Source organism: Prionailurus viverrinus, chromosome E1 (assembly GCF_022837055.1).
Source record: "Prionailurus viverrinus isolate Anna chromosome E1, UM_Priviv_1.0, whole genome shotgun sequence".
NCBI lineage: Eukaryota > Metazoa > Chordata > Mammalia > Carnivora > Felidae > Prionailurus > Prionailurus viverrinus.
The window spans coordinates 3,168,377-3,187,182 of NC_062574.1; the positions used below are offsets into that span (position 1 = coordinate 3,168,377).

General features: G+C 47.2%; 1 protein-coding gene across 1 annotated transcript in view; it reads left to right on the top strand.

Moving 5' to 3' along the window:
* Window positions 1–18,806, top strand: part of NDEL1 (nudE neurodevelopment protein 1 like 1) — an 89,330-nt gene that overhangs the window by 4,578 nt on the left and 65,946 nt on the right. The window contains exons 2-3 of the mRNA XM_047833224.1: window positions 4,240–4,443; window positions 15,376–15,427. The gene's annotated coding sequence lies outside the window, so the exon portion shown is untranslated. The remainder of the gene's footprint in view (window positions 1–4,239; window positions 4,444–15,375; window positions 15,428–18,806) is intronic.

Sequence of the window (18,806 nt, forward strand, 5' to 3'; positions counted from 1 at the left end):
CCCACATAATCTCTTGATAACCATTAAAGGAATGGTAAAAGAATGTGTAATTATGAAGCTAATGGGGAAAATAGAATAATTTTTAAAATCAAATTTAAAAGAATAGAAGAAAGAGATGTTTCTTAAAAATGCCTTTGCCTATGTGTATTTCTTCTGCTATGAACTTATCTATACCTTTTGCTGGTTTCTAGTTGGATGCTTCCCTTTTCTTATTTGTTTTAGATGGATGTAAGTATAGGTAAATAGACATATGTCCATGTGGATGTTGCAAACACTTTCTGATAGGGATCAGTTTTTTTTTTAATTTTTAATGTTTACTTATTTTTGACACACACACACACACACACACACACACACACACACACACAGAGCATGAGCAGAGAGAGGGAGACACAGAATCCAAAGCAGGCTCCAGGCTCTGAGCTGTCAGCACAGAGCCTCACGTGGGGCTTGAACCCATGAACCGCGAGATCATGACCTGAGCTGAAGTTGGACACCCAACCGACTGAGCCACCCGGGCGCCCCTGGTAGGGATCCATTTTAAATCTTTATGCCTTGGTTGGAACGCTAAGTGCCTGGCTTGACCCTTTGCTTTAATGTTAGTGAGATAAGGAATGTTTGGTTGAAGTCACATGCTTTTCTCCCAATAGGAGCTCAAGAAATGCCTATTGAGCTGAACTGAATTGAGGTCAAGGAGCTACTCAAGCGTGGGGTACCACATTATCGTTTATAGAAGAACGGGTTATCTGAACCAGTAACAGAAATAGTGAATGGTGGATGCTGAAGGCCAGAGAAGGAGCAGAAATAAACCAGGCTGGCAAGGACGATGAGAATCCCGGAGACAGCTCAACCCGCAGCAGACCCTGAGCTGCCGCTCTCTGCAGGGGGATGAAACGTATCATGAATACCTAAACACAACCAGCAGGTGGCGCTCTAAAGATGTGTTGTTGCCATCCAGACTTGGAGGGCCAACATCTTGCTTGAGCACCTAGGAAGTGGAAACTGAGGCAGGGGGAGCCTTGAGCCCTAACGTTTTGGCTCTGTGCTTCCTCCAGCGGTGAATCCCCCAAGATCAAGAGCCCTGTAAGGGTGTTGTTCCCCCCCCCCCCCATATGTTTGCTTTCTCTGTGGCTGTGTAGTGCCATCTGTTCAATTCAATTTAGAACGCTGTGGGTTGAAAACTTTGATAAACCAACTAACTGGTTCCCTCGTGAAAATACAAGTTTTTTTTTTTAATTTAAGATTTTATTTGTTTTATTTTTATTTATTTTTTCTTAAAAATTTTATTTTATTTTATTATTTTTTAAATATGAAATTTATTGTCAAATTGGTTTCCATACAACACCCAGTGCTCATCCCAAAATATTTTTATTTTTTTAAATGTTTATTTTTGAGAGAGAGAGAGAGAGAGAGAGAGAAAGCATGGGGGGGTGGGCAGAGAGAGAGGGAGACACAGACTCTGAAGCAGGCTCCAGGCTCTGAGCTGTTATCCCAGTGCCCGATGGGGGCTTCGAACTCATGAACCACAAGATCGTGACCTGAGCCGAAGTCGGATGCCCAGCCAACGGAGCCACCCAGGCGCCCCCTAAGATTTTATTTTTAAGTAATCTCTACCCCCAAAGTGGGGCTCAAACTTACACCCTGAAGAGAGTTTCATGCTCTAGTAACTGAGCCAGCCAGGCACCCCATGAGTTTTGATTCAGTAGGGCTGGCCCGGGACCCGAGGTCCTGCATTTCTTTTTTTCTTTTTTTAAATATACTTTTTTCAACGTTTATTTCTTTTTGGGACAGAGAGAGACAGAGCATGAACAGGGGAGGGGCAGAGAGAGAGGGAGACACAGAATCTGAAACAGGCTCCAGGCTCTGAGCCATCAGCCCAGAGCCTGACGTGGTGCTCGAACTCACGGACCGCGAGATAGTGACCTGGCTGAAGTCGGACGCTTAACCGACTGCGCCCCCCAGGCGCCCCCCGAGGTCCTGCATTTCTAACCAGCTCCCTGGTGATGACTTATGTTCAGTAGTTTTAATGTTTTGAACACACTGCCTGCAAGGTCCCATTTCTGTGCAACATGGGAGGTGGGAGAGGAGCAAACCTTGGCTCTGTCCTCAGAGTTTACAGCCTCCTAGAATGAAATGTCATTGAAATGTCTGCAACGCAAGTTTGAGTGTGAGTCCACTTACTGTGTGACCTTAGGCAAGCTGTGTGGCCTCTTTGGGTCTCAGTTTCCTCGTCTGTACGATGGGAAGAGGGGCGCCTGGGTGGCTCAGTTGGTTAAGTGACTGACTTTGGCTCAGGTCATGATCTCACGGTTCGTGGGTTCGAGCCCCACGTCGGCCTCTGTGCTGAACACTTGCTCGGAGCCTGGAGCCTTCTTCAGATTCTGTGTCTCCTTATCTCTCTGCCCCTCCCCTGCTCCTGCTTTGTCTCTCTTTCCCTCTCAAAGATAAATAAACTTCAAAAAAAGAATAAGCTAGGTGGGGACCCTGGGGAGTGGTACATCGGAGGGAGTAATCTTTTTTTTTTTTTTAATTTTTTTTTCAACGTTTATTTATTTTTGGGACAGAGAGAGACAGAGCATGAACAGGGGAGGGGCAGAGAGAGAGGGAGACACAGAATCTGAAACAGGCTCCAGGCTCTGAGCCATCAGCCCAGAGCCCAAGGCGGGGCTCGAACTCCCGGACCGCGAGATCGTGACCTGGCTGAAGTCGGACGCTTAACCAACTGCGCCACCCAGGCGCCCCTCGGAGGGAGTAATCTTGAAGAAGGTGTCATCATCTGAAAAGAAGGAGTTTTGGGAGGTGAGGACAGAGAGCTGGGAGGAGGGCTGGTCTCCTGATCTGGTGACAAGCCTAAGAATTGCTTTTGAGGGGGATTTGAGCATTACTTCGGGCTCAGCAGGGATCCTTCTGGAAATGGATAGGGGGGGTAGGAGCTAGACTTCCTGACACATCAAGCTTTCGTTTATTGCCCCATTTCACATCTTTAGGGCTTTCGGGGGTTGTGAGAGAGGCGCTAAGAGGAGCCGAGGCTTACCCTGGTCCTGCCCTCATGTAGGGCTTTGCCACAGCCTCCTGCCCACTGGTGTGGGGTCCTCAGCCCAGGCTCCTGAGTTTGCCTGCGCACTTTAAATACGGTGGTGTTGGGGCGCCTGGGTGGCGCAGTCAGTTAAGCGTCCGACTTCAGCCAGGTCACGATCTCGCGGTCCGTGAGTTCGAGCCCTGCGTCAGGCTCTGGGCTGATGGCTCGGAGCCTGGAGCCTGTTTCCGATTCTGTGTCTCCCTCTCTCTCTGCCCCTCCCCCATTCGTGCTCTGTCTCTCTCTGTCCCAAAAATAAATAAAAACGTTGAAAAAAAAATTAAAAAAAATAAAATAAATACGGTGGTGTTTCCATAGCATCTGGAAGACTGGCGACACTTATGGATTAACTTCTAGCGTTCTGCTGAATGTTCCTGGGGATACAGAGACAGATCCATGCAGCCTCTACCCTCACTGGGTGACCCCGGGGAGGTCACACATCACCCCGGGAAAGGAATGGTCAGTATAGGGCCTCAGTAGTGATTCTTAAAAATGATGCAGAGGGGCATCTGGGTGGCTCATTCGGTTGAGCATCGGATTCTTGATTTTGGCTCAGGTCATGATACCACGGTTTGCGAGACTGAGCCCCGTGTTGGGCTCTGCGCTGACAGCACAGAGCCCGCTTGGGATTCTCTGTCTCTCTGCCCCTCCCCTGCTCTCTCTCTCTCTGTCTCAAAACAAATACATAAACAAACAAACAAAAAAAGTGCTTCTCCCATATGGTGCGACTAAATGATACGTGAGGCCTGTAGGCAGCGTTCAGGGTGAGTCCCCAGACCAGGGGTGGTCTGATCTGGTCATGATTGAGGAGTGGGGGCAGGTCTGGAGAGGCAGAGAGGAGGAAGGACACCAGCACCCACTGAAGGGACTCCAGGGGACATACGTGAAGCCCGCTGCACACATGACTTGTGAGGCCAGCCCTGGAATCACCCCCATTTCGTAGATGGGGAAAGTGAGACTCGGACCCCCAAGTCTTGACTTCACCGTCTCCCGTGTTCTGTGCGTCTCCCGTCCTTAGTGAGTGACAGCCTTTCCCCTGCCCTTCCGGTCCCGTCCAAACACGGGGACGGGGGCGTGCATGCGTGGGTAGTGAAAATGGGGAGCCATGAAAAAGTGTGGCCGAGGAGGTAAGCGAGGCTTGATCTCTCTCTTCCCTTCCTCAGAGGCCAGGGAAGCTGGAAGGGTTGCCTCACTTCCAGATGCCAGGCCCCAGCCTTCAGGCCACAACCCACTTCCTGTGCCCGTGTGCCTCTGTCAAAAGGTGATTCTCACGCTTCCTGTTGACTTCCGCTTTGTTTCAGCGGGTCCAGCCCGCCCCCAGCGTGCTGCTCTTGGTCTGATCGGTGAGCCCTGGGACACAGGACCAGGTACCGTCCTGCTACTGGGAGGGTAGGGCGCACGAGGCGGGGTGGGAGAGTGTGATCGGAGAAGTTCTGGGCCAGGCGAGGGTGGACCCGAGAGACACCAGGGCCAAGGGGTCCTGGTGGTCTGCGGACCCTCTTCGTCCATGGTTGGGGTTGGGGGGAGCTGTCAAAGGCTGAGGTCAGTATGTGAAGCTGGTTATTTCTCTGGCTGTGACGCGGGAGTTTTGCTTGGGTGGCTTCCTGAAACCACACTGCCTGTCCACGTCTCCCCAAGATCCCTTGATTTGTTTTTCTATTTCCTGGGCTGCCCGGGTAGCTTCTTCCTGGGGTGCAGAGAGAGTTTCCCGGGTTCAGACAGGTTTATCTGGGACTGACTGAGACACGGTCCCTGTGATGCTTAAAAATCACACCGAGCCGACCAAGTTAGGAGATTGCCACGAATCCTGGCTCCTTGTCTCACTCATGGGTAGATTTCTCCGAGCCCATGAACCTGTTTTCTCGTCTACGGAATGACACGGTGTCTCTATTTTGTGGGATTTCTGTGATGCTGAAGCGGGACGATGATGACGAAAGTGTTTTGTAAACTGTAAGATGATATCCTTCAGGACTTGAGGTTACTTTTAGTTCGTTTTTTTTTTTTTTTTTTTTTAATTTTAAAGTTTATTTATTTATTATGAAAGAGAGTGCAAGCAGGGGAAAGGCAGAGAGAGAGAGAGAGCAGGCTACATGTTGTCAGCACAGCACAGAGCCCGACTTGGGGCTCAAACCCACGAATCATGGGATCATGACCTGAGCAGAAATCACAAGTCAGACACTTTACCGACTGAGCCACCCAGATGCCCCTACTTTTATTTCATTTTCTAAATGGAACTAGACCTTTTTTTTTTTTTTTTAACTGGTATGATAGTTGCTATAAACCCCAACAATACAGAGAAAGTGAAAGTTTTTGCATGATTCCATCCCCAAAGATGACTATGGACATTTTTGGCGTATAGATTTCTAGACTAAAAAAAATTAAAAAACAATTTTAATGTTTATTTATTTTTATTTTTTATTAAAAAAATTTTTTTTTAACATTTATTTATTTTTGAGACAGAGAGAGACAGAGCATGAACGGGGGAGGGGCAGAGAGAGAGGGAGACACAGAATCGGAAGCAGGCTCCAGGCTCTGGGCCATCAGCCCAGAGCCTGACGCGGGGCTCGAACTCACGGACCGCAAGATCGTGACCTGAGCTGAAGCCGGACGCTCAACCGACTGAGCCACCCAGGCGCCCCTTAATGTTTATTCTTGAGAGAAAGAGAATGTAAGCAGGGGAGGGGCAGAGAGAGAGAGAGAGAGAGGGAGACAAAGAATCCGAAGCTGTCTTCAGGCTGTGAGCTGTCAGTACAGAGCCTGATGCAGGGGCTCAAACCCACAAACCCATGACCTGAGCTGAAGTCGGACACTCAACCAACTGAGCCACCCAGGCACCCCTTTCACACAGTTCTCAACTGAGTTGTTGTTGTTGTTGTTGTTGAGTTATAGGAGTTCTTATATTCTATATTCTGGAAATTAACTAGACTTCTACAATAAATATTTCTTATGTCCAACTCTATTTACTGTCCTTTAACCTTTTCTCCTTTAATAATATCACTTGAGTATCATCTCATGTTAGTTAAAAAAAAAATTTTTTTTTTTAACATTTATTTAGTTTTGAAAGACAGAGGGAGACAGAGCACTAGAGTCAGGGAGGGGCAGAGAGGGATTGGGAGACACAGAATCTGAAACAGGCTCCAGGCTCTGAGCTGTCAGCACAGAGCCTGATGCTGGGCTCGAACCCACAAACCACGAGATCATGACTTGAGCCAAATTCGGATGCTCAACCGACTGAGCCACCCAGGTACCCCTCACGTTAGTTTATAAATATCTATCTTGTCTGTCTTTTTTTAATGTTTATTTAATTATTTTGAACGAGTAAGACAGAGTGTGTAGGTGGGGAGGGGCAGATAATGAGGGAGAGAGAGAATCCCAAGTAGGTTCTGTGCTGTCAGCACAGAGACTGATGCGTGGCTCTATCCCAGGCACCCATGACCTGAGCCGAAATCAGGAGTCAGACACTTAACCACCTGAGCCACCCGGGTGCCCCTCTAGCTTGTCTTTCTTAACAGCTGTGTAGTATTCCAGTGTGTGGACATACCATAATTTATCAACTCAGTCTCTACCAATGGATGTTTAGGCTATTTCCTATTTATTGGTATAAGAAGAAACAATTCTCCAGTAACCACCATTGAACATACATCTTTGCATATTAGCCCTATTATTTCCTTTGTATAAATTCTTACAAATTGACTGCTGGATGAAAGGTTATGCATATATTTATAGTCCTAATTCATTCATCCAAATTCCTCTAATAAATGTCATACTTTGTATTTATTTAAAATTTTTTTATTAAAGCCACACAATAAAAAAAAAAATAGCGTTTCCCTGTCTCATCTTCCCACTTCCAAGTTCTCCCTACCAGACATAAACACTAGCAATTATTTTTGTTGTTTCTTTTTTTTTTTTTTTTTTAATTTTTTTTTTTTTCGACGTTTATTTATTTTTGGGACAGAGAGAGACAGAGCATGAACGGGGGAGGGGCAGAGAGAGAGGGAGACACAGAATCGGAAACAGGCTCCAGGCTCCGAGCCATCAGCCCAGAGCCCGACGCGGGGCTCGAACCCACGGACCGCAAGATCGTGACCTGGCTGAAGTCGGACGCTTAACCGACTGCGCCACCCAGGCGCCCCGATTTTTGTTGTTTCTAAAGTGGTTGTATGGCTGTTCTTTTTTTCTACTGTAGTCATTATTTATTTACTTATTACAAAAGGTAAGGATACATCACCCTATCTATATCATTGCTCCCACATCTTCCTGGTATGGTTATATCACAAATTTTGGTTAAATCAGTGTTCAGTTTACATTATAGAAGTATGTTATGCCATAACTATGTAAGTATTGTTCTCAGAGCTATCTAGTTTATTGTTACTATTTCCTTCCTTTTGTTTAATTTCTCCCCCCTGGAGTTGACGGTTGCTTCAGTTTTTTGTTTTCTTAGTTTTTACATATGTATCACTGATTCCCCTCCAACAGGGCTTTTATATTTTCTCATTAGGAACAGGCACATCAGATCATCTCTGTTGCCATCTTTTTTTAAACTGCATATTTTAATTTCAACCCTCATTAAAAAAAAAAAAGGTTCTTGTCTTGCTCCTTTTTTGTAGCACCACGTTCTTGTTTTATGGATGTGATGATATCTTTATTTCTCTGAAGATATTAAAGTCTTTCTTTTTTGGGGTTCTGGGGTGTCTCTGTCAGTTAAGCATCCAACTTTGGCTCAGGTCATGATCTCACAGTTGGTGGGTTCAAGCCCCACATTGGGCTCTGTGCTGACAGCTCAGAGCCTGGAACCTGCTTTGGATTCTGTCTCTCCCTCTCTCTCTCTCTGCCTCTCTCTCTCTCTCTCTCAAAAATAAATAAACATTAAAGGTAAGGATAAATTTTCTTTTTCTGTTTTATCTCTGCTCCCTCCATTGTATCTACTACTCCTGTTTCCTTTGTGTGATTTTGTTCTATCTTTTATATTGGAGGCTTTTTCAAACGTTTGTGGGTTCCTTGCTAAATGTTCATTTTTTTTTTTTTTTTTTTTTTAATTTTTTTTTTCAACGTTTTTTATTTATTTTTGGGACAGAGAGAGACAGAGCATGAATGGGGGAGGGGCAGAGAGAGAGGGAGACACAGAATCGGAAACAGGCTCCAGGCTCCGAGCCATCAGCCCAGAGCCTGACGCGGGGCTCGAACTCACGGACCGCGAGATCGTGACCTGGCTGAAGTCGGACGCTTAACCGACTGCGCCACCCAGGCGCCCCTAAATGTTCATTTTTATGATCAAGGAACTAGAAGCTGATTGGAGGCTCCGTGTAGGTGTGGGGGGAGGGATTGGGTGGAGGATCCTGTTGGCTGTTGGGCCTCTCCCTGAGGCAATCTGGTGGGCAGACCAGGTGCTGTGGTTGGGAGACCTCTCTGGAGCCAGTTGGGTTCTGTTGAGAGAGAGTCTCTGATCTCCTGCCTGGAGGATACAAGCTAGGCTGTAGGCATTCTTGGGGGGCTGTCAGGGGAAGGAAGCTGGGATCTCATCATTCAATATGCAGCCTTTGAAGGATCTGCCCTCCCTCTATCTCCCTTCTCTTTGTGGTATGGTGACTAAGCCTTGCCCTCTGGTCTGGAGCTTCTCTGGTTTAGTTTCTCCAGAGAATAAATGTCCTCCTCCTGCTAGGGTGGGAAAGATAAATACCTTGGCTTATCAATTGCCTGGGCTGTGAAATCAGCCTCTGAGTGTTTTGTAAACACGCTGTACTTTCAACAGATCTTCCTGTTTTTAGCCCCACCCCACACCACCTTCTGACATAAGCTGTCGCCTCCAATTCTTGAGCCTGTCGGTAGGACAGAGGCACAACACTGCTTGCTTCTGGTTGGCATTCAGTTTCCAGACTTCTCTGATCCACTCCAACAGCTACCACTCACCAATCTCCCTTCCATCTCCCCAGATTCTGGTAACATCTTGTGTCCACCGTTGTCTTCTCTTCTGTGCACTGTCCTGCTGTCCTGGTGGATTTCTGCCTTTTAGGACTCTTGTCCTGTCTTTGTTGTGGTGTTTCAAGAGGAAGTAAAGATACAAGTATTCAGTCCATCCTGGTAACTGTGATAGTGATATTTGCACTCTAACCAGTGTTGTACAAGAGCATTGGCTTTCTCATACTTTTTTTTGTTTTTTATTTGAGAGACAGCACACATGAGTGGGGGTGAGGGGAAGAGGGAGACAGAGAGAAAGAATCTTAGCCCCATGTGGGGCTTGATCCCACGACACTGGGATCATGACCTGAGCTGAAATCAAGAGCTGGACACTCAACTGACTGAGCCACTCAGGCACCCTGGCTTTCTCATACTGTTAGCAGCACTGAGTATTATCATTTATTTTATCCTATTATTATTTCTTTAAACATTTTTTTTTTAATTTTTTTTTCAACGTTTTTTTATTTATTTTTGGGACAGAGAGAGACAGAGCATGAACGGGGGAGGGGCAGAGAAAGAGGGAGACACAGAATCGGAAACAGGCTCCAGGCTCCGAGCCATCAGCCCAGAGCCCGACGTGGGGCTCGAACTCACGGACCGCGAGATCGTGACCTGGCTGAAGTCGGATGCTTAACCGACTGCGCCACCCAGGCGCCCCTCTTTAAACATTTTTTAAAAGTTGATTTTATTTTTGAGAGAGTGAGCGAGTACAAGTTGGGGAGGGGCAGAGAGAGAGGGAGACACAGAATCCGAAGCAGGCTCCGGGCTCTGAGCTGTCAGCACAGAACCTGACACGGGGCTCGAACCCACAAACTGTGAGATCATGACCCGAGCCGAAGTTGGATGCTTAACAGACTGAGCCATCCGGGCTCCCACATTATCATTTCTTTTACAGTTTTCTAATCTGATTAGCAGAAAGTTATATCTCATTGTTATTCTAATTTTTAATGATATTTTTCCCTTCCTTGGATTAAGAAAGTAATCTGTATTTGCTGTAGAAAATTTGGAAAATACAGGTATGCACAAAAAAGAAAATATAAATCAATTTTTCTATAGCCATGTACTTACAAAAATAAAAACAGAGTCATCTTAATTTGTAGTCATGCTTTTGACTTACTAATCCTGATTTGTCCTCATATTATGATACGTTGTTCTATGATGTCATCGTTAGTGGTAACATGATACTCCATTGTGTGGATATATTTTTATTTTATTTTGGGAGGAATTTTATTTTATTTTATTTTATTTTATTTTATTTTATTTTATTAAAAAATTTTTCTTAACGTTTATTTATTTTTGAGACAGAGAGAGACAGAGCATGAACGGGGGAGGGTCAGAGAGAGGGAGACACAGAATCTGAAACAGGCTCCAGGCTCCGAGCTGTCAGCACAGAGCCCGATTCGGGGCTCGAACTCACGGACCGTGAGATCATGACCTGAGCCGAAGTCGGCCGCCCAACCGACTGAGCCACCCAGGCGCCCCATATTTTATTTTATTTTAGAGAGAGAGTACGCGTTGAGTGGGGGAGAGAGAGAGGGAATCCTAAGCAGGTTCCATGCTCAGCGTGGGGCCCGATGCAGGGCTTGATCCCACGACACTAGGATCATGACCTGAGCCTAAATCAAGAGTTGGACACTCAACTGACTGAGCCTTCCAGGTGCCCATTGTGTGGATATATGATCATACCCTACTGATGGGCATTTAGGTTCTTTTGGGTTAAAATTTTCATTAACAGGCTTCCCTTTTGATCATGACCCCATTTAACCGTGTTCCCACTGTGTTATCTGCTCAGCAATCTGTTTTTTTTGGGAGGAGAGAAGAAAGGTAAAGTTTAATCCTTTTCTGGTTAAATAATTACTAATTCCAAATCAGTGAATACAGACTCGCAGAGATTTTCTAGCACTTTCTATCTTTTTTTTTTTTTTTTCTTTCCATGGGTCAGAGGAAGAGCTAAAGGGTCACTTTGCGGTTCTCATTAGATTTCTCCACAGCTTTCAACTTGAGGGAAGATGATAGAGGGACAAAAGCACCAGGGAGGACTGATGTTTGTGAGTGATGAGAACACGGAAGCAGAGCAGGCAGGTGTCTGAAGAAATCATCCAAGAAATAGTAGCTTAAGAGAGAAAATCGGAAGGAATGAACTGGTCTGGGCGTTGAGGAATCCTGAATCCTGTTAGCTGTGTGTCCTCGGGCAGCTTGCCCAGCCTTTTTGGTTCTCCACTCTTCCTCCTCATCTCAGGTGGATTTCTTCGTTCTCTCGTGTCTTCAGAGGCTCTATGAATACAGACTTTGTCATGCCTGCCCGGTGATCCGGACAAGTTGCTTAACTTCTCTGAGACTTGGTTTTCTCATCTGTAAAGTGGGGACACTAAGAGCTACTTCACAGAGCTGCTGTGAATGGATGTTTGGCGGGTACTTATCACAGGGCCTGTCCCATACCGAGTATCCAATAAATGAAAGCTATTTTTATTGCTTCTGGCACGCCGATTGTTATGTGAGAGTAATTATATCATCCCACGCCGTGCATATGGAAAGCAATGCTGTCTTCTCTAAAGTGGTTTTTGAGGTCCAGCCTGCAGCTGGGACAGACTCCAGGGAGCGCAGTCCAAGGTCACCACTGGCCACCGACCTCCGTTTTCAGCTCATTCTTCCTCGGCGCTTGGGTGCCGTCCAAATGTGCACCAAGTTAACACGCAGCTGTTTAACACAGATGAATAGGATGCCAGGAATGTTGGTCGACAGGGGAAGCCATAGGATGCTCCACTTTCTAAATATAAAATACCCAGGAGTGTAACCGAAGGGGACCTGAGTATTAGACGATATGAATCACCAATGTGGGAGTGCTATTCAGAAAACGTTGACATGCTTTCAAGTTGTGATTAATGAGCACGGAGACGGGGGAGAGAGGTTGTGGGTGTTGCTGAAATTTTGCTCTTTGCTGCTGTGCGCTCTTGGACAAATCACCCTCTTCTGTAAAGCCAGTAGGCCGGATTCTATTTTTGTCCCCCAACGGATGGGCTTTGTATGACTGGTGGCCTGCAAAGTGATGTTATATGGTACAGACACAGACACTTGGTATTTTATCTTATTTTTTTATTTTTAATTTTTTTAATGTTTATTTTTGAGGAAGAGAGAGAAAGAGAGAGAGAGAGAGCACAAGCAGGGGAGGGGCAGAGAGGGAGAGGGAGACACAGAATCCGAAGCAGGCTCCAGGCTCTGAGCTGTCAGCACAGAGCCCGACGCGGGGCTCGAACTCACGAACCGTGAGATCATGACCTGAGCCGAAGTCAGAGAACATGGTTTGTGGCAGCTAGAAAAACAGTGCCCCAAAGCTGTCCACATCCTTAACCTCCAGAGCCCGTGACTGTGTTACCTTCTAGGGCAAAGAGGGCCTTGCAGATGTGGGTAAGGCTTTTGAAAATGGGAGATTATTCTGGGATATCTGGGCGGGTCACACGGAATCGAAAGAGTCCTCAGGAGAGCAAGCCGTGTGTGTGTGTGTGTGTGTGTGTGTGTGTGTGTGGCAAAATCAGACAATGTGACCCCAGAAACAGCTGCTGGAGGAGACAGTCAAGAGCTCAGAAGCCCTGAGGTCTCTAGAAGCTGGGAGTGGCCAGAACCCATGCTCCCCTGGAGCCTCCAGCAGGAACCAGCCCCTGCCGACACGTTGACACGTTGATTGCCTCCTGTAGGTCCCATTTTGGGCAAGAACTGTAGGAGAGCACACGCGCTTGTGTTGTTTTAAGCCACGGAAGGCTTGTGGTAGTTAGTGGCAGCGGCCACAGGAGACGAAAACACCAGACTTTAGATAGTTCTCTCGGCAAGTTCAGGGACTCCCCAGGGCATCGCAAAGGAGCGTGACAAGAATACGACCTGCCCCCACTGACCTAGGAATGACTGTAGGGCAGACTGGCCAAGGAGAGGCAGAGACCTCAGGTCCCCCAGAGAGGGTGCTTGGAACCTCCACCCTGACTCTCAGGCACTGACAGCGAGTATCATCGGGTTTAACCTGCTCGTTTTAGAGGAAGAAAGAGGCTCCGAGAAGGGAAGTAATGAGCAAAATCAAATGTGATGGGGCTGATTTGGCCAAGAGGAATACGTTCCTGAATTCCTAAGGCGGTGGTTGGGAAGGGCTCCAGGCAGAGGCTGACTGGGCTCTCACACCAGGGTGGGGAGCCCTGAGGAGGGGCGGGGCCTCCCCTCTGGCTGGGGGTGGGGGGTGGGTCTTGCCACCCTTTGACCACCTTTTGCATTTGTCTGGGCCTCTTGCTGTCACAGCGCCTCAAAACCCACAAAACCCCCTTTTGTAATTTTCAAAGTGGACATGGGGACCTGTTCCCGTATTATACTGAGTAGGAATCGACAAAGGCTAGTGTGAAATGTCCTCCGAGGTCCCATGGACTCAGGTTAGGGTACAACCGTCAACGGTCAGGGTATTGTTCCCCTTTATTGAGACAGTGGCCTCCAGATACGTGAGCTGCAGAAAAGCAATCCTGATATTCCAAGTTAGCGATAGTTGACCTCCAAGATAGTTCTACCATTCAAAATCCCAAATATCATTACGTTGTCAGTTAACAGGTGTTTAGAAGATACGAAGTTGAAAAGATTGTAGGGTTGAGGGGCGCCTGGGGAGCTCGGTGGGTTAAGCATCTCACTTTGGCTCAGGTCATGATCTCGTGGTTGGTGGGTTCAAGCCCTGCATCAGGCTCTGAGCTGACATCTCAGAGCCTGGAGCCTGCTTTGGATTCTGTGTCTCCCTCTCTCTCCGGCCCTCCCCTGCTCATGCTCTGTCTCTTTCTTTCTCAAAAATAAATAAACATTAAAAAATTTTGTTAAAGAAAAGATTGTAGGGTAGAAACTAGACTTCTGCAGAACTTATGTTTACGGGAGGGAACCCCATCAGACGGGGCTAATTAGGGAGCCCTAGCAGAAGAAATTAATTCTTGTGATCTGTGCCACGCAAGCGGGAGCCTTCCTGTCGAAACTTACTCCAGCGTGTCCACGTTGACTCTTGTATCTGAGAGAGTGGCTTGGCTTCAAGGCTGGAGTTTAAAAAGGTCCTAAAAGGGGCGCCTGGGTGGCTCAGTTGGTTGAGAGACCGACTTCAGCTCAGGTCATGATCTCACGGTTTGTGAGTTCGAGCCCCGCATCGGGTTCTGTGCTGACAGCTCAGGGCCTGGAGCCTGCTTCGGATTCTGTGTCTCCCTCTCTCTCTGCTCCTCCCCTGCTCACACTCTGTATCTCTCTCAGAAATAAATAAAACTTAAAAAAAAAAATAAAATAAAAAAATAAAAAAAATAAAAAGGTCCTAAAAGCCACAGACTTAAGAAAATCATTTGCAAGGAATTTCGAGCAAATGATCTTGCTTTGAGTTTGGATGCGTTTTTTTTTTTTTTAAATAAAAAATATACATTTAATTACTTTTGGTTACAAAGTACCGAAAAGTGTCTGGGTGGTTCAGTCCGTTAAGTGTCTGACTTCAGCTCAGGTCATGATCTCACAGTTGGTGAGCCCCGCTTGGGGCTGTCAGCGCAGAGCCCTCTGTGGATCCCCTGTCCCCTGCTCTCTCTGCCCCTCCCCTGCTTGCACACATGCTGTTCTACTTGGAATGTGTTTGATTAGGAGCAAGGTGGAAATACGATATGTGTGTTAGCTGCCTGAATTTTTTTTTTTTTTTTTTTTTTTTTTTTAAGAGAGAGAGAGAGGAGGAGGAGTCCAGGGAAGAGAAAGAGAGAATCTTTTTTTTTCTTTTTTTTTTTTTTTTTTAAATTTTTTTTTTTCAACGTTTATTTATTTTTGGGACAGAGAGAGACAGAGCATGAACGGGGGAGGGGCAGAGAGAGAGGGAGACACAGAGTCGGAAATAGGCTCCAGGCTCTGAGCCATCAGCCCAGAGCCCGACGCGGGGCTCGAACTCACAGACCGCGAGATCGTGACCTGGCTGAAGTCGGACGCTTAACCGACTGCGCCACCCAGGCGCCCCTTAGCTGCCTGAATTTTTAAATTTTGTCAACTGCTTCTTGTTACTGTTGTTTTTTTTTTTTTATGGTAGAGTTCTTTATCGGAGTTCTAAATGGTAAGACTGCTTCGACACAAAGGAAGAAAAAAGGGGAAGTGCTCAGCAGCAGAGAGCAATGAAAATATGTTAGAACTTAAGAACATTCGTTGCAAGGTTATTTCTCCATTCAGCAAATGTTAAGTGCCTGCTCCGTGCCAGGTGTCGCCCTACATGCCACCCTAAATATAAAAACACTGAAAAGTTCTAGCCTATTCGTTTCTTCTCAGTAGCTTTCACTACCCCGACATGCTAATGTTTCTTTTCTGTTTCCTTTCTTTTCTGTAAGCTTGTTTCACCACCTGCTCTATTCCTGGAGCCCAGAACAGGACAGGCACTCGGTAAGTATTTATTGAACGGCCATTCCGTCCCGTCTGGGTAACTTTGACTCACTGGCTTCCCTGGGAATGGGTTTTGGCTGAAATCGGCTGGTACAATCAGCACAGGTTGGTAAGAAACACTCCCATTTCCATAAAGTCCCGTCGTTTCATTAGAATGGTTTGGGAGTGAGCAAAACCAGCGCCACTTTGCCTCTGTAAAGGTATGTGAGCAGGTATTGCTTCTGTCTGGGGACAGTCACACTGTTTATGTAGGTGTGATGTCAACAGCCCTTGGGGTTGCCAGGTGTTACCCAAGCTAGCAATTAAGAGTGTGGTATCATCCTTCTCTGTGTAGGCAGCTGGCGCTCTGGGGTGTGGGCAGTGACACAAAGGGCTGGGTGGGAGCCGGGGCTGACAGTGAAGACAGAGGCTTGGATGGCAGGGGGAGGCTCTGAAGCCAGGAAAACCAGGAGGCTCTAGATGGTTCCAGAATGGGAGGAAGTCCGCCGTTCAGGTAGGTTGCTGGGGAAGAAATGGGGGCAGTTCAAGAGATTCATGGGAGTGTGGCAGGATATCAGGTTCCATTAATGGTGGGGGGGAGGGGGAGGGAGGCTAAGCAAAGACTCTTCAAGCCTCAGTTTACCCCACCCCGGGTAAGGACGAGGGCCCTTTCCCTCCAGGCACCAGAGCTGCACTCTGACAGGAAGGCCTGTTTCAACCTCAACCTGAATTGTCCTCTTTCTCACCTGCACGGGGCCACTTCTTAGCAAGCCAGCCCGGAGGCCTGCGGAGGGTGGGGGGCCCTGGAGACATGTGGTCCTCCGGCCGGAAGCAGGCGGCATTCTTAGACACAGTGGAAAGGGAAGGAGCAGCAAGGGAGTTTGGAACCTCAACCAGAGCAAAGTCATCATACCCAATCCCTGTCTTTCCGTGGACTCACAGACGCCTGGAGTTTGGAATTTAGGGGACAGAGATTCAGACAGCAGAGCTGAGGTTTGGAAGGCCCAGTGGCTTTGTGTGGTTGGCGAGCACTGTTTGTTCTAGAAGCTACTGAGGATGCAAGAAAGGCAACAAAGGAATTTCCTCTTGTCTTCAAGGTGGTGCAGGATTACCTTGGGCTCGGCCGTTCGGGCTCCAGGGTCAAGGACCAACCAGAAGGGAGCATTTTATTTATTTATTTATTTTTTCAACGTTTTTTTAATTTATTTTTGGGACAGAGAGAGAGAGACAGAGCATGAACGGGGGAGGGCAGAGAGAGAGGGAGACACAGAGTCGGAAACAGGCTTCAGGCTCCGAGCCATCAGCCCAGAGCCCGACGCGGGGCTCGAACTCAAGGACCGCGAGATCGTGACCTGGCTGAAGTCGGACGCTTAACCGACTGCGCCACCCAGGCGCCCCATAGCAGCCCTTTATCTTAAGGGCCTTGACAATTTTATGGAGGAAGGCAATCAATCCTGTGACATCAAACCCTATATTCACTCAGGGACCAGCCGCTGCCACACCGCATCCTCCCACCCTGGGTATGTTTCTTCACAGCACCTGTCGTGATCTGACAGAAATAAATTTGTCTGCTTGCTTATTGTCTGTCTTCCCCATTAGAATAGAAACTCCGTGGGGGTGGGGGTGGGGGTGCTTTTTAGAGTGATGTGTTTGAATCCCCAAGGCCTAGAACAGAGCAAGCACTACACTCAGAGCTGATGAATGAAAGACTTGCCACCTTCTAGAAAGCTACTCCTCACCTTGAGTATCCAAGAGTATAATTTTTAAATAAAATCCCCTATTATTATTATGGTTATTCTTAATAACCATATTAAGGGGATTGTAGGTACTATAGGCTGGGTTTAAGATTTGGGCTACAGGGGCATGTGGGGGGCTCAGTCGGTTAAGCCTCCCACTTTGGCTCAGGTCATGATCTCGCCATTTCTGAGTTTGAGCCCCGCGTCGGGCTCTGTGCTGACAGCTCAGAGCCTGGAGCCCGCTTCCGATTCTGTGTCTCCCTCTCTCTCTCTGCCCCTCCCCTCCTCATGCTCTGTGTGTGTGTGTGTGTGTGTGTGTGTGTGTGTGTGTGTGTCTCAAATATAAATAAACATTAAAAAGTTAAAAAGAAGGTTTGGGTTACAGAAAAATCATAATTGCCCACAACTTGGAGTCCAATTCCTTTGTAACCTGACATCACCTAAGTTGAGCCTTTTATACTAGTGAAGCTTTGTATAATGTATTTTCTTCTCAGAATTTGGGGCATTTTCCAGAATGTGCTGTCGGTCTTGCATTTGGAGTTATAGCCACCAAACTATTGATTCATTCTTTCACTTTTAATTAAAGCACATTGAATTGTTTGCTAAATGCCTGTTGCTGGGGGATAGTAGGACAATCAATATTGTCGCTGTGGTCGGTGAGCTTTGGTTCTTTTGTGGGGAGCTCAGACACCTCTATGACCAAAAAGCTGTGTTCAGTAAGTCCCCTGCGAACTATGTGAGGTTTTACTTGAACTCAGAGGAAGGAGCATTCATTTTGGGGCTTTAGGTATTCAGGGAAGGCTTCTTGGAGGAGGTGGCATATGAATGAGACTTCCAAAGGCAGAGAGGAAGGTGGGCTGGCCAAGTCTAGAGAGCATCAGTCACATGCAGGACAGTGGGAGTCAATAAAAGCCCAGAGAGGGGTGCCTGGGTGCCTCAGTCAGTTGAGCATCTGACTCTTGATTTCGGCTAGGGTCATGGAGTCGCGGTTTGTGGGATCAAGCCCCGTGTCACACTCTGTGCTGATAGTGTGGAGCCTGTTTGGGATTCTCTCTTCTCCCTCTGCTTCTCTCCCTCTCTCTCTCTCTCTCTCTCTCAAAATAAATAAACATTAAAAAAAAAAAAGGCTCAGAGAGGCAGGGAGCTGTTTGGGGGACATAGTGGAGGGTCTAGGTGAACTGTAGGAAGTCGACAGTAAAAGTGGGTTGGAGTTGCTTTGGGAAGGCCTTGAATGCTAGGCTTTGTACTTGACCACAAAGGCAACAGGATGCTGAAACAAGCTTTGGAGGCAGTGGTGCTCTGTACACGGAGAGATTTTAGAAAGATGATTCTGATGGGCTGGAACAAGATGAAATTCAAGGGAGAGAAGTCTGGGAAGGGAGGGGGCAGAGACACAGGAGACTCTGCACTGGGGAGATCCAGGGAGAAAATAGTGGGAAAATGGATTTGAGGGAGTCTTTTGGGTTTGGTGCCCTCGAGAGTAAAACGGAGGCCGGGGAAGGGGATAATTAAGGGTGATTTGATGAGGCCTTTGTATCTTAGTAACCAGGAAAGTGAGGATGTCATTGGCAGAAACCTGAAACTCATTTTGAAAATTTCAGCTGGGGCCAAAGGAGGATGTGTTTTGGGGGTGTAGGCAGGAGGTAGAGGAGGTGGTGGGACAT